This window comes from Bombina bombina, chromosome 3 (assembly GCF_027579735.1).
Source record: "Bombina bombina isolate aBomBom1 chromosome 3, aBomBom1.pri, whole genome shotgun sequence".
NCBI classification, from domain to species: Eukaryota; Metazoa; Chordata; class Amphibia; order Anura; family Bombinatoridae; genus Bombina; species Bombina bombina.
In genome coordinates this window covers 1,244,486,968-1,244,502,999 of record NC_069501.1, presented here as the reverse complement: position 1 = coordinate 1,244,502,999, position 16,032 = coordinate 1,244,486,968, and positions in this window count along the sequence as shown.

Genomic DNA, 16,032 nt, shown 5'->3' with positions numbered 1-16,032 from the left:
TACTTTTGGTAGTTATTAAACTAGTACCAGGTACGCTCGCCACTTTTCCGGGCCAGCATACCTGGATTTCAATCTGCCGCCCTGGAGGTGGTGGATTCCATAGGAATCAATGGGAGTCTGACCATAGCGAAAGCTCATGTTCGCTGCTGCCCAATATCCCATTGATTCCTATGGGAAACGTCTGCACCTAACACCGTAACATGTACCCCAAGTCTAAACACTCCTAATCTGTCCTCCCCTACACCGCCGCAACTAAACAAATTTATTACCCCCTAAACCGCCACTCCCGGACCCCGCCGCAACCTACATTATACATATTAACCCCTAATCTGCCGCCCCTACACTGCCGCAACTAAATAAAGTTATTCCCCCCAAAACCGCCGCTCCCAGACCCCGCCACAACTATAATAAATATGTTAACCCCTAAACCGCCGCTCCCGGACCCCGCCGCCACCTACATAATACCTATTAACCCCTATCCTGCCCCCCTATACCGCCGCCAGCTACATAATACCTATTAACCCCTATCCTGCCCCTCATATACAGCCGCCGCAACTAAACAAATTTATTACCCCCTAAACCGCCACTCCCGGACCCCGCCGCAACCTACATTATACATATTAACCCCTAATCTGCCGCCCCTACACTGCCGCAACTAAATAAAGTTATTCCCCCCAAAACCGCCGCTCCCAGACCCCGCCACAACTATAATAAATATGTTAACCCCTAAACCGCCGCTCCCGGACCCCGCCGCCACCTACATAATACCTATTAACCCCTATCCTGCCCCCCTATACTGCCGCCACCTATAATAAATGTATTAACCACTATCCTGCCCCCCTACACTGCCGCCACTATAATAAAATTATTAACCCCTAAACCTAAGTCTAACACTAACCCTAACACCCCCCTAACTTAAATATGAATTAAATAAATCTAAATAATATTACTCTTATTAACTAAATTAATCCTATTTAAAACTAAATACTTACCTATAAAATAAACCCTAGTATAGCTACAATATAACTAATAATTACATTGTAACTATTTTAGGATTTATTTTTATTTTACAGGCACGTTTGTATATATTTTAACTAGGTACAATAGTTATTAAATAGTTATTAACTATTTAACAGCTACCTAGCTAAAAGAAATACAAAATTACCTGTAAAATAAATCCTAACCTAAGTTACAATTAAATCTAACACTACACTATAATTAAATTATTTAAATAAATTAGCTACCAATACCTACAATTAAATACAATTAAATAAACTAAACTAAATTACAAAAAAAAACACAAAATTACAGAAAATAAAAAAATATTACAAGAATTTTAAACTAATTGCACCTAATCTAAGCCCCCTAATAAAAAAAAAAAAAAAAAAAAAAAAAGGCCCTACCCTATTCTACATTACCAAGTAACCAGCTCTTTTACCAGCATTGCCCCAAAGTATTCAGCTCTTTTGCCTGTAAAAAAAAAAATACAACCCCCCCAACATTAAAACCCACCACCCACATATCCCTACTCTAACCCACCCAATCCCCCCTTCAATCTGATTGGCTGATAGCATCAGCCAATCAGATTTTTCCTACCTTAATTCCGATTGGCTGATAGAATCCTATCAGCCAATCGGAATTCGAGGGACGCCATCTTGGATGACGCCATTTAAAGGACCAGCCATTCGTCGGGTAGTCGTCATGCAGGAAGGATGTTCCGTGCCGGAGGTTTTGAAGATGGAGCCTCTCCTCGTCGGATGGATGAAGATAGAAGATGCCGCTTGGATGAAGATGTCTGCCGGTCTGGATGTCCTCTTCTGCCCGGATAGGATGAAGACTTCTGCCGGTCTGGATGTCCTCTTCTGCCCCATCGGATGAAGACTTCGGCCCGGCTGGGTGAAGACGACTCAAGGTAGGGAGATCTTCAGGGGGTTAGCGATAGGTTTATTTAAGGGGGGTTTGGGTGGGTTAGAGTAGGGGTATGTGGGTGGTGGGTTTTAATGTTGGGGGGGTTGTATTTTTTTTTTACAGGCAAAAGAGCTGATTACTTTGGGGCAATGCCCTGCAAAAAGCCCTTTTAAGGGCTGGTATAAGAGCTGGTTACTTGGTAATGTAAAAAAGGGTAGGGACTTTTATTATTTTGTTGTTTTTTTATTTTATTAGGGGGCTTAGATTAGGTGTAATTAGTTTAAAATTCTTGTAATATTTTTTTATTTTCTGTAATTTAGTGTTTGTTTGTTTTTTTGTAATTTAGTTTAGTTTATTTAATTGTATTTAATTGTAGGTATTGGTAGCTAATTTATTTAATTAATTTAATGATAGTGTAGTGTTAGGTGTAATTGTAACTTAGGTTAGTTTTTATTTTACAGGTAAATTTGTCTTTATTTTAACTAGGTAGCTATTAAATAGTTAATAACTATTTAATAGCTATTGTACCTAGTTAAAATATATACAAACTTGCCTGTAAAATAAAAATAAATCCTAAAATAGTTACAATGTAACTATTAGTTATATTGTAGCTATGTTAGGGTTTATTTTATAGGTAAGTATTTAGTTTTAAATAGGATTAATTTAGTTAATAAGAGTAATATTATTTAGATTTATTTAATTCATATTTAAGTTAGGGGTGTGTTAGGGTTAGTGTTAGACTTAGGTTTAGGGGTTAATAATTTTATTATAGTGCCGTCGGTGTAGGGGGGGCAGAATAGGGGTTAATAAATTTATTATAGGTGGCGGCGGTATAGGGGGGGCAGGATAGGGATTAATAAATGTATTATAGGTGGCGGCGGTATAGGGGGGGCAGGATAGGGGTTAATAAATTTATTATAGGTGGCTGCGGTATAGGGGGGGCAGGATAGGGGTTAATAGGTATTATGTAGGTGGTGGCGTTAACATATTTATTATAGTTGCGGCGGGGTCCGGGAGCGGCGGTTTAGGGGTTAATATATTTATTATAGTTGTGGTGGGGTCTAGGAGCGGCGGTTTGGGGTTAATAACTTTATTTAGTTGCGGGGGGCTCCGGGGGCGCCGGTATAGGGGGTAGAACAGTATAGTATAGTGTGAGTGCTTAGTGACAGGGGTATCAATAAAGCTGTAAAAAAGCCGAAGAGCAGCGAGATTGATGATTGATAACTATCACAGTCCGCTGCTCATCACCCCGTACTTGGTGCACGGCTTTTTGACAGATTTATTGATAACTTTGGTGAGCGTATTCAGGTCCGCGGCGGTGATGTTAGGCGAGCTTAGGCGAGCGTATTAGGGCCGGCGAAGGCAGGTAAGTACGGAGCTTCATAACTAGAAGCCAATGGCTCCATTTGCATCAATTCCAAATTAAACTGAAATGTTTTTGCTACCGTTTAACTTGCTTTTGTCTATATTTTAGTATATATTACTTTTCTGTCATTAAATAGTCTATGAATTTTGACCAAATTTCACCTGCATACAACTGGCGATACAAATCAGTGAGACCAGCTTGTTTAAAATGCTTAGAAGATTTCACAAGACTTGTGAGAGAGCTTCAGATATACCCTGGGAACTCCCTTGTTCAGCCCAGGGAACTGCCCTATCCCTCTCACTTTCTGAAACTGTAACTTTTAGTTTACAATGCAGCAAATTCAATGTGCAATGTAATGTGTATATATAAACAGTAAAAAAAAAATTATCCTAATTTGTTAAAGAATTGTAACAAAACTCTCATATCATGCAGTGCTATATTGCACTGGGCCTGTCTCTCCTTCATATATAGAAATGAGAGAGATCTGCCATTGCTGGAGAGTTCCGCACTTTTTCTTTTAAATATTCAGTGAGTTCAGCCCCTTTGAAGTCTAAACTGCACTTTCTCTCCAAACTGGAGAACCTTGAATATTAGGGCCTTAAGCCACGATGATTGAAAGTGCTACGAGGTGGCGAGATATTTAAAGGGATCCACCGCTTGTTGGAATATTCCAAGCTCACGACATAGCCTCAATGCTTAGGCAACACCCAGCATCGCCGACCATGCTGGCGATGTATAGTAAATGATACCTTTGAATAATTGTCGTCTGCATAACCGCTACTCCTAATACCCATAAACTGAAGAACCTAATGATCACAAACTAAAACTAAATTAAAAAGATATGAACTGCCACATACCGATAGCAATTATCTATCTATTAACCCCTATGCCGCCACATACTCACCGCAACTCCTAACTGTTAACCCCTATGCAGCCACAAACCCACCACAAGCCATGGATGAAGATAGAAGATGCCGCTTGGATGAAGATGTCTGCCGGTCTGGATGTCCTCTTCTGCCCGGATAGGATGAAGACTTCTGCCGGTCTGGATGTCCTCTTCTGCCCCATCGGATGAAGACTTCGGCCCGGCTGGGTGAAGACGACTCAAGGTAGGGAGATCTTCAGGGGGTTAGCGATAGGTTTATTTAAGGGGGGTTTGGGTGGGTTAGAGTAGGGGTATGTGGATGGTGGGTTTTAATGTTGGGGGGGTTGTATTTTTTTTTACAGGCAAAAGAGCTGATTACTTTGGGGCAATGCCCCGCAAAAAGCCCTTTTAAGGGCTGGTATAAGAGCTGGTTACTTGGTAATGTAAAAAAGGGTAGGGACTTTTATTATTTTGTTGTTTTTTTATTTTATTAGGGGGCTTAGATTAGGTGTAATTAGTTTAAAATTCTTGTAATATTTTTTTATTTTCTGTAATTTAGTGTTTGTTTGTTTTTTGTAATTTAGTTTAGTTTATTTAATTGTATTTAATTGTAGGTATTGGTAGCTAATTTATTTAATTAATTTAATGATAGTGTAGTGTTAGGTGTAATTGTATCTTAAGTTAGTTTTTATTTTACAGGTAAATTTGTCTTTATTTTAACTAGGTAGCTATTAAATAGTTAATAACTATTTAATAGCTATTGTACCTAGTTAAAATATATACAAACTTGCCTGTAAAATAAAAATAAATCCTAAAATAGTTACAATGTAACTATTAGTTATATTGTAGCTATGTTAGGGTTTATTTTATAGGTAAGTATTTAGTTTTAAATAGGATTAATTTAGTTAATAAGAGTAATATTATTTTGATTTATTTAATTCATATTTAAGTTAGGGGTGTGTTAGGGTTAGTGTTAGACTTAGGTTTAGGGGTTAATAATTTTATTATAGTGCCGGCGGTGTAGGGGGGGCAGGATAGGGGTTAATAAATTTATTATAGGTGGCGGCGGTATAGGGGGGGCAGGATAGGGATTAATAAATGTATTATAGGTGGCGGCGGTATAGGGGGGGCAGGATAGGGGTTAATAAATTTATTATAGGTGGCTGCGGTATAGGGGGGGCAGGATAGGGGTTAATAGGTATTATGTAGGTGGTGGCGTTAACATATTTATTATAGTTGCGGCGGGGTCCGGGAGCGGCGGTTTAGGGGTTAATATATTTATTATAGTTGTGGAGGGGTCTAGGAGCGGCGGTTTGGGGTTAATAACTTTATTTAGTTGCGGGGGGCTCCGGGGGCACCGGTATAGGGGGTAGAACAGTATAGTATAGTGTGAGTGCTTAGTGACAGGGGTATCAATAAAGCTGTAAAAAAGCCGAAGAGCAGCGAGATTGATGATTGATAACTATCACAGTCCGCTGCTCATCACCCCGTACTTGGTGCACGGCTTTTTGACAGATTTATTGATAACTTTGGCGAGCGTATTCAGGTCCGCGGCGGTGATGTTAGGCGAGCTTAGGCAAGCGTATTAGGGCCGGCAAAGGCAGGTAAGTACAGAGCTTCATAACTAGAAGCCAATGGCTCCATTTGCATCAATTCCAAATTAAACTGAAATGTTTTCGCTACCGTTTAACTTGCTTTTGTCTATATTTTAGTATATATTACTTTTCTGTCATTAAATAGTCTATGAATTTTGACCAAATTTCACCTGCATACAACTGGCGATACAAATCAGTGAGACCAGCTTGTTTAAAATGCTTAGAAGATTTCACAAGACTTGTGAGAGAGCTTCAGATATACCCTGGGAACTCCCTTGTTCAGCCCAGGGAACTGCCCTATCCCTCTCACTTTCTGAAACTGTAACTTTTAGTTTACAATGCAGCAAATTCAATGTGCAATGTAATGTGTATATATAAACAGTAAAAAAAAAATTATCCTAATTTGTTAAAGTATCAGAATTGTAACAAAACTCTCATATCATGCAGTGCTATATTGCACTGGGCCTGTCTCTCCTTCATATATAGAAATGAGAGAGATCTGCCATTGCTGGAGAGTTCCGCACTTTTTCTTTTAAATATTCAGTGAGTTCAGCCCCTGTGAAGTCTAAACTGCACTTTCTCTCCAAACTGGAGAACCTTGAATATTAGGGCCTTAAGCCACGATGATCGAAAGTGCTACGAGGTGGCGAGATATTTAAAGGGATCCACCGCTTGTTGGAATATTCCAAGCTCACGACATAGCCTCAATGCTTAGGCAACACCCAGCATCACCGACCATGCTGGCGATGTATAGTAAATGATACCTTTGAATAATTGTCGTCTGCATAACCGCTACTCCTAATACCCATAAACTGAAGAACCTAATGATCACAAACTAAAACTAAATTTAAAAAGATCTGAACTGCCACATACCGATAGCAATTATCTATCTATTAACCCCTATGCTGCCACATACTCACCGCAACTCCTAACTGTTAACCCCTATGCAGCCACAAAACCCACCACAAGTCCTAACTATTAACCCTCTATGCTGCCATGAACCCTCCGCAACTCCTAACTATTAGCTCCTAATGCCACCATAAACCCACTGAAAGTCCTTACTATTAACCCCCTATGCTGCAATGAACCCTCTTCAACTCATAACTAATAGCACCTAATGCTGCCATGAACCCACCGCAAGTCCTAACTATTAACCCTCTATTCCACCATTAACCCATTGCAAGTCCTAACTTTTAACCCCCTATGTCGCCATGAACCCATCACAAGTCCTAACTATCAACCCCCTATGCTGCCATGAACCCCAAATGCAAACTAACCTAACATCCAATAACCCTCTAAACTAAACCCCATAAGTTAAAATATTTAAAAAAAATCTAACTAAAAAAATGTAAAATTAAAAAACCCTAAACCGAAAAAACTCAAACAAAATCTAACCCTACTCTAACACCAACCCCCCCCCCTGCTAAACTAACCCCCCACAAGTTAAAAAAATAATAAAAAAAAAACAAATTGAAAAAAATAAATAAAAAAGGAAAAATCCTAAAGAAACCAACCCTACCCTCTACGAACCCCACTCTAAACTAACCCCACTAAGTTATACAAAAAAAGCTGTTACACAAAATGAAAAAAAATTATGTTAAAAAAAATAATACACTACATTATCCACAATTTCTAAATTATACCCAACACTAAACTACATGCCCCATAAAATAACATAAAAACTTAAAATAAAAAAAAACCTAAACCCAAACTAAATTACAATAACCCTTTAAAGGGCCTTTTGAAGGGCATTGTCCTAAAGTGATCAAAGCTCTTTTTCATTAAAAAATAAAAAAGTTACAAAAACCCTCACCTACATTAAAGTAATCCCCACCCCCAAAATAAAAAATATTACTGTTAAAACCTAGCCTAAGACAAAAAATAAATAACAAAAGCTATTCTTAAAAATAAAAAACCCACCCCACATCTGATGGGGACTCCGACTCCTCTTAAACTCTCGTTGGGCCCATCTGTATCCAGGATTGAGGCACTCATCTTCACATGGCAGAGACGGACTTCGTCTCTGACGGGGGCCCATCTCCATCCAGGCTCCAGGCGCCGGGGGCCCATATTCACGACAGCGGAGGTGGACTTTGACGGCTTCTTCCGCCTCATCCGTTCCGCATCTTCTTTTCTTTGACTCTCTTCAGGGAGTCCCCTCTTCACGTTATCTCTGACATACATTAAAACCTGGAAGAGTGGAATGCCAATATATAGGGGTATCACTTTCTTCTGATTTTTACAGTAAATAAAATAGCAGTAACATTTTTACAGTACATTTAAATTATCATAATCCTTTGCTATTGGATGATTAGAATCTAAATTTTAAAAAGTTATTTCTATTGGCTGATTCAAGTCAGCCAATAGGGATTTACTGATTTGAAACCTTTCAATCAGAAGTATGTGGTACCCCTATATATTAGGGTTCCTTGCTTGCAGAATAGGTGGTTAGGTTAGGGCACCTTAGGGGTTAATAATGCATTTTTCTACAATTTTTTAAATATGAATTCTTATGTATGATGCATATTCTTTTAACTATTGTATATAAATTAATATGTATTTATTTTTTTCTTGTGTTTTTTATTTTAAATATTAATATATCTTTTAAAAAGTATATCCATGTTACAAAAGGCATTAGTGTTACAATTGTTTTATTGCATAACAGGCATGGGGGTCTATTTATCAAGCTCCGAACGGAGCTTGATGTCCCGTGTTAAAAACCGCGGCTCCATAACCTGTCCGCGTGCTCTGAGGTGGCAGACAGAAATCAACCCGATCGAATACGATCGAGTTGATTGACACCCCCTGGTAGCGGCCAATTGGCCGCAAACCAACAGCATTAGCTGTCGGAATTTATCGATGTACGGCGGACATGGTTCTTTATAGTGGATCATGTCTGTCCGCACAATGATAAATGGACCCCATGCAGTTGTGTGATACTCTAATTATAAATAATGCAACTTTCTTTTATAACATAAATATCTATTTTAAAAATCTATTTTTATTTACAATAATAAACGAATCTAGCAGAAAGATAGGCTGAGGATTCAGGTCCAGCACTGAATTCCAGGAACATGGATAGGCCATGGAGGTTATGCTAGTCATACGACGGTCAGCCGCTGGTGTTTTAGCGCATCTCTGCACATTATGTAAACATTGATGATAACTTTAGCAACATATTTTCATAGGTTTATTACTTATAGTATGGTTTATTATAGTTAGTTATTTTTTGACAGTAGACAGTTAGATGTCCATTACATAGGAGTGTAGGTTAAACATTACGTCAGTGTAGGCTGTATTAGGGACTTCTTAGCTGTGCATTCCAGGTGGTGTAGATTATTCGTGACATTGGTGTAGGTGGTCGGTGGGAGGTAATGAGGTGGTGCAGGGGAATGTAGCTTACGCGTGGTGTAGATTTAGACATTCAGAGGGAGTTAGCGAGACCTGCTAGTGGGAGTAGCCTGCCCTTTGCTTTGGACACATTGACACAAGATCGATATGTTTAAAGTAGAGAAGTGCATGTTGCAATGAGGGTAGCACCCGGGACAACAGTGCCTCAGCTAGTTAATGTAATTAAACTTAGTTACCCATGGCAATATTTGAATTGTGACTACACTGAAAATAATTTTAGTTTCAGTGAGTGTACTGTTTGCTCCGTGTAAGCACACTTTAAACAAGCCCCCCCCCCCCCCCCCCCACCGCAGTAAAATGAGGATTGGTAGTGATGTTGCACTCCCATTGACTTTAATGGGAGAGACATTGGTACTCGCTGGAATCGCTCCGGAATGCCCCTTTTTAATATTCCAACTGACCATCGGGCTGCGATGCCGATTAGGCAGTCGATGCAGTTTCCCGACAGTCTGTTGATGTTTTGAGTATCGGCGCCTTAGAGAGAACAATGAAAAATTAACATTTTATAGCGTATCTCTCCTAACCCCCATAGGGAGCGTAATGTTTTGTGCTGGCTATGTTTAGGCAGATTTTAGCCATTACATACATTTAAACATTTAGCATAGGTAGGGATAAGACTAGCAAAATAATCTATTTCAAATGCTGAAATAAAGGTAAATTATCTATGAAAAATAAAAAATGTGGTAGAAATTAGGGTACATTGTCCCTTTAATGTTGTAGAAGAATGCTAAAAAGAAATGGGTTACCTTGGCTGAAGTTATTGAAGTTAGTTAATGGGGCAAGTTCCAGTGCAAATGCATGGTTAACACTGATATTGTCACGCAGATGTAGTCAGCATCCATAGTTGGGTAACCAAATCTATAGAGAAATATCAATAATAGTGTTTTAGTGTATTTCAAAGCAGAAAACAGGCCAAACAGAACAATGACAAGTAGCCATATCTATTTCTGCCATTTAAACTTTTACATCAAGATAGATTAATTAGTTATGACAAACAGACACAGGAAACGAGAAAGTTACAAGATGAAAAAACAGGCTAGAGAAAAATGCAGAGGGCAAAACAGAGTTATAAGATTAACCCTTCATTAAAAGAATGATTTTTTAATAGAAAAGTTATCGAAAATGTGTTTTCAGTTGCTAAGTAGTTTTTTTCATTGTCCAAACTGGACTTTTACACATCTTAAAGGATAGTTAAGCTTAGTTCTATTGAATTAACTCCTTTGGGTAAGAGAAATTCTTATTTGCATGTATGAGATTAACCAATTGTAATCTGAATCTATCCTGATCACTGGTAAACAACATGATCGCCATTCGTATATAGGCATCGTGGGCATACTGGGCATGTTTGCTTAAGTATTATATTGAAGCTTTTAATTTAAAAAAAAAACACAATTTTCTGGTTTTGTGAGATATACTTCGGAGCACTACGGGTTTCTATTAGAAGGAATTTTTTAATGCATCTAGACCTCTATGCAGATATGCAAATATTCCTTTAAAATGTAACCTGTGGTCATTTAAATGTGTCTTGCACATGTGCAACATAATAGAATTATTCCAAATTGTATTGCAATAGTTTTCAATATGTCATAAAGGCTGGTTCAGGGCTTTATCAAGTGCATTTAAGAGTTAAACTCAATAAAATGTTAAAAAGAGTTTTTTTAGGCTCATCGCAAAACTCATCGCAAAACACACTCACATAACCAAGAAAAAGAGGAAACATGCTATTATGATTGTGTCAAAGCGAAAACTAAACTTTTCCGCCTCAATACCCATCAAAAATATAGACAATACATTGTGATTAACCCCTTGGTTAGGAGTATGAACATTTCAAGCAGGTACTAATGAATCTTCAGCAATAGAATACCCCTTCTAGTGCACTTGGTACTGAAGTTGCCAGCCAATAATGGGCTAGATTACAAGAGGAGCTCTATTTTAATGTGCATCTGTAAAGGCGCAAAGTTGCACTTAAATAATCAGGCATTACAAGTGGCTGGTTAATGCTCCCGCAAGCTCGCAGAGGCACTTTGCACTAAGCGCAATTAACTAGAGGTCAGACCTCTGGTTAATTAAAAAAATGTGCTGCAAATGCCCCCCAAATAAAGTGTATAGTTCTTTTTTTAACTAAAAAATATAATCTTTATTTGTTTAGATAGAACTGCACAAAGCCGTTATAAGGGGTTAAAGTGAGGGGATGTGGGGTGTTAGAAAAAAATAGAACTAAAAAGTGCCTTTACATTGCGGTCTAAGGGGACTGTGTTTTCACTATTATATATATATGTATATGCTTATATACACATATAAACACATAAATATACATGTCTAACTACAGTGGGGCAAAAAAGTATTTAGTCAGCCACCAATTGTGCAAGTTCTCCCACTTAAGAAGATGAGAGAGGCCTGTAATTTTCGTCATAGGTATACCTCAACTGTGAGAGACAAAATGTGGAAACAAATCCAGACAATCACATTGTCTGATTTGGAAAGAATTTATTTGCAAATTATGGTGGAAAATAAGTATTTGGTCAATATCAAAAGTTCATCTCAATACTTTGTTATATATCCTTTGTTGGCAATGACAGAGGTCAAACGTTTTCTGTAGGTCTTCACAAGGTTGTCACACACTGTTGCTGGTATGTTGGCCCATTCCTGCATGCAGATCTCTGTCGCTGGGCAGCACGGACTTTCAACTCCCTCCAAAGGTTTTCTATGGTGTTGAGATCTGGAGACTGGCTAGGCCACTCCAGGACCTTGAAATGCTTCTTACGAAGCCACTCCTTCATTGCCCGGGTGGTGTGTTTGGGATCATTGTCATGCTGAAAGACCCAGCCACGTTTCATCTTCAATGCCCTTGCTGATGGAAGGAGATTTGCACTCAAAATCTCACAATACATGGCCCCATTCATTCTTTCATGTACACGGATCAGTCATCCTGTTCCCTTTGCAGAGAAAAAGCCCCAAAGCATGATGTTGTCACCCCCATGCTTCACTGTAGGTATGGTGTTCTTTGGTTGCAACTCAGCATTCTCTATCCTCCAAACACGACGAGTTGTGTTTCTACCAAACAGTTCTATTTTGGTTTCATCTGACCATATGACATTCTCCCAATCCGCTTCTGGATCATCCAAATGCTCTCTAGCATACTTCAGACGGGCCCGGACATGTACTGGCTTAAGCAGGGGGACACGTCTGGCACTGCAAGATCTGAGTCCCTGGCGGCGTAGTGTGTTACTGATGGTAGCCTTTGTTATGTTGGTCCCAGCTCTCTGCAGGTCATTCACTAGGTCCCCCCGTGTGGTTCTGGGATGTTTGCTCACCGTTCTTGTGATCATTTTGACCCCACGGGGTGAGATCTTGCATGGAGCCCCAGATCGAGGGAGATTATCCGTGGTCTTGTATGTCTTCCATTTTCTAATTATTGCTCCCACAGTTGATTTCTTCACACCAAGCTGCTTGCCTATTGCAGATTCAGTCTTCCCAGCCTGATTCAGGTCTACAATTTTGTTTCTGGTGTCCTTCGACAGCTCTTTGGTCTTCACCATAGTGGAGTTTGGAGTGTGACTGTTTGAGGTTGTGGACAAGTGTCTTTAATACTGATAACAAGTTGAAACAGGTGCCATTAATACAGGTAATGAGTGGAGGACAGAGGAGCCTCTTAAAGAAGAAGATACAGGTCTGTGAGAGCCAGAAATCTTGCTTGTTTGTAGGTGACCAAATACTTATTTTCCACCATCATATGCAAATAAATTCTTTCCAAATCAGACAATGTGATTGTCTGGATTTGTTTTCACATTTTGTCTCTCATAGTTGAGGTATAACTATGATGAAACTTACAGGACTCTCTCATCTTCTTAAGTGGGAGAACTTGCACAATTGGTGGCTGACTAAATATGTTTTTGCCCCACTGTATTCACGCGCTGCCCTACGCTGTATGACTTATCCCCTGTGCTGAACTAGGTTCTTTGTCATGTCTCACAGCATGAGAATGAGGCTCCCATTGGAGCCTATGGAAGTGCGCCTAACTTGTAATACCAGCGCACAAATATCGATTTTGCGAACACGCAATTTTGAACTCCACTCGTAATCTAGGACAATATGTAGTATATATAATATACCAGATATATATATTATATAGAATATGATGGATCATGCATTCCAGATGTCCATCTACCATAAGTGGAAACTGTGGTTTGGAACAAAACAACACAGAAGTTGTATAAATGGTATGAGGAGAGGAAAACACAGGAGGCAGAGCTAATTTATAGGCAACAGGGATGACCCAAAGTAGAATGCAAATATGTTCTACATAGAAAAGTCCCAAGTTATTGCTTAAACTGATTGTGGATACCAACAAATGTTACACTTGTTCACCTGAGTGATTGCATCTTTTTTCTGATTGTTATAAAAAGAGGCAAAGCATTCAGGGATTATCATTTCAGATTATTTGAAAATTGGATAAACAATGCAGTATAACAGTAAGCAAGACCAGTGAATGCTTAGTTGTATAGGTAAAGTCATTTGCAACAGGAATAGTAAGAGTCTTATGCCACTTTTGAATTTATTTGCAGTTCTAGAGACCATAAAATTGACTCTATTCAAAGGAGAACAACTAAAACGGTATACGGTCTACAAAAATCCAATTTACAAAGAAAGACTCATTGACCTAAATATGTATAGGTTAGAGGAGAGAAGGAAATATGATCTAAGCAAAAGTTTTAAGTATATTAAAGGTCTTAATAAAGTTGAAGCCTTGAACATTTTTCACAAAAAGAGCAAAAACAGGACAAGGGGCCATAATCACAAGTTGAAAGATAGAAGGTCATTTCAAGAAAGTCTAGTGAATTTCTTGTATAATATTCCCTTATGGATGGTAATGACAGACACTGTGGGGGGCTTCAAGAATGCCTTGTATAAGCACAAGGCTATCCAATGAAGTTAAGAAACATAACCTATTGTTCTTATCTGCAGCAAAATCTATGTTTGTATGTTTCTATCTGTAGCATTGTACATTTCCGTTCTATTTGGGACCCAGAACTTTAATAACTAAGGATAATAAGAAATACATTGATGAAGCATCTATAATAGTTAAAAACGCCACAGAACCATTGAGGATGCCTTTAATGAAGAGGGAGAAGGCCATTGTAGGATGACTGAGAGTTTTTCAGGATCCAAATCATATCCCTCCAGTGTAATAATGTAACAAATGAAGGTTATGCATGTCTGATCCAGATATATTTCTTAATTTTAGTATAGAGATTTTGTTCTCAGAGATGTTGAAGGACTAGTTTTACATAGACGTTCTGACATTGATTTGGAATTAGAGAACATCATTGTAATTATTATCTTAAGACATAATTATAGTACTATTTTGTAGAATTCTCTGTATAATGTGGGGGTTGATGTTAATGCATTTGATTAGTCTTTAGATGTGCAATCATTTAGCCATTAAGGGAGATGATTATTGTTTGATTAATGAACCTACACTGGCACCTGGCAGTGTAGAATCTTTATCTCTCATCTAAAGAACACATTGGAAATTAGTTTCTGTCATTAATTTTTAATTATTGATTATTTTGTAACTATTTGGCATGCATATGAACTGGGATGATTAGATTGCTTCTGTATAAATTTGTGTGTGGTGTTCAATTAAGGATATATACTGGTTTCTCAGGTTGAGTTTGTTTGATCTGGGATAGAGAGTGTCTTGGGGTATCTTTCCCTTTAAGCTATTTTGCTTGAGTCTCCAGCAAGTAGTCTTTGTAAAGACTGCCCTGGTTATACGCTCACAGACTTCTGTTGGACCCTTCAGGTCACCACCAATAACCACTGTATTGACTGACATACATTCAGATAGCCTGAATGTTACTTGTCAGTCAGACAAGTGAGTAGATGAGGACCAGAGCACGCGCTTGGCATTATCAGAGTGTCGGCAGGCTGTGGCTAGGCTATGGTGAGGTGGGACCAGAGTTGTTCCTCACAATCATCAAGGTACTATATTATAACAAGCTTAATCAAGTAATCATGAAAGATTTAAGTGTTGAAAGACAGAAGGGGCATTAAATAGTCAAAAGGTATCTCATAAATATACACAGTGGCCAAATCTGGTATTAAACATTATCTTTTTGTCATTCCCATCCTTAACCCTATATAGCTTGTAGACTCTTTTAAAGTCCTGCACTGGGAAAATAGAATGGAATAGTTTGGATTTTAGAATATTTGTATATTTGCATTTGTTAAATAGGACAAAGTGTAGACGACAATATCTTATGGCATTTAGACAATATTTATATGTCATACTTTGCAGCAATTGTGACAAATATTTCTGAATATAATGTTGTAAGTCATCACCAGTGCTATTTTTATCCAAATGTTATTTTATAGCAAACCATGAAAACAGCATTGCACCTATATAGTAAAAAATTGGAGATTTTTGCAATGAATTTATTATGAAACCAGATAATATATGATGGCATAAGATAAATATATACAAGTATATACACATATATTTGCAAAAAATCAGCCTATTTCTAAAAGCTTGCCATAGCTAACATATACCACCATCTAACTGGATACATTAGCAATATAGAATTTATCCCATTAAGGCAATTGAATATTTCAAGAACTGCCACCTCAGCTACCAGAGGCCCAGATAGAAGAGGTGTGTATTCCCAGTGGTCAACAGTTCAAGGCTCAGTAGCTTTCTCTAGGATCAAGGTGAGAAGGGAAGGTTTGTTCCAGCCAATAGCATACTCAAGACTGAATGAATGAGATTGACAGAAGGGACTGTCACTAGTGGATGGAGCTAGGTATCAGGTAAAGAGCTTGGCATACACTGCACCCCCTACAGAGGAACTTTACACCTTAGTTACCAAATGGAAGAAAAAAGATGA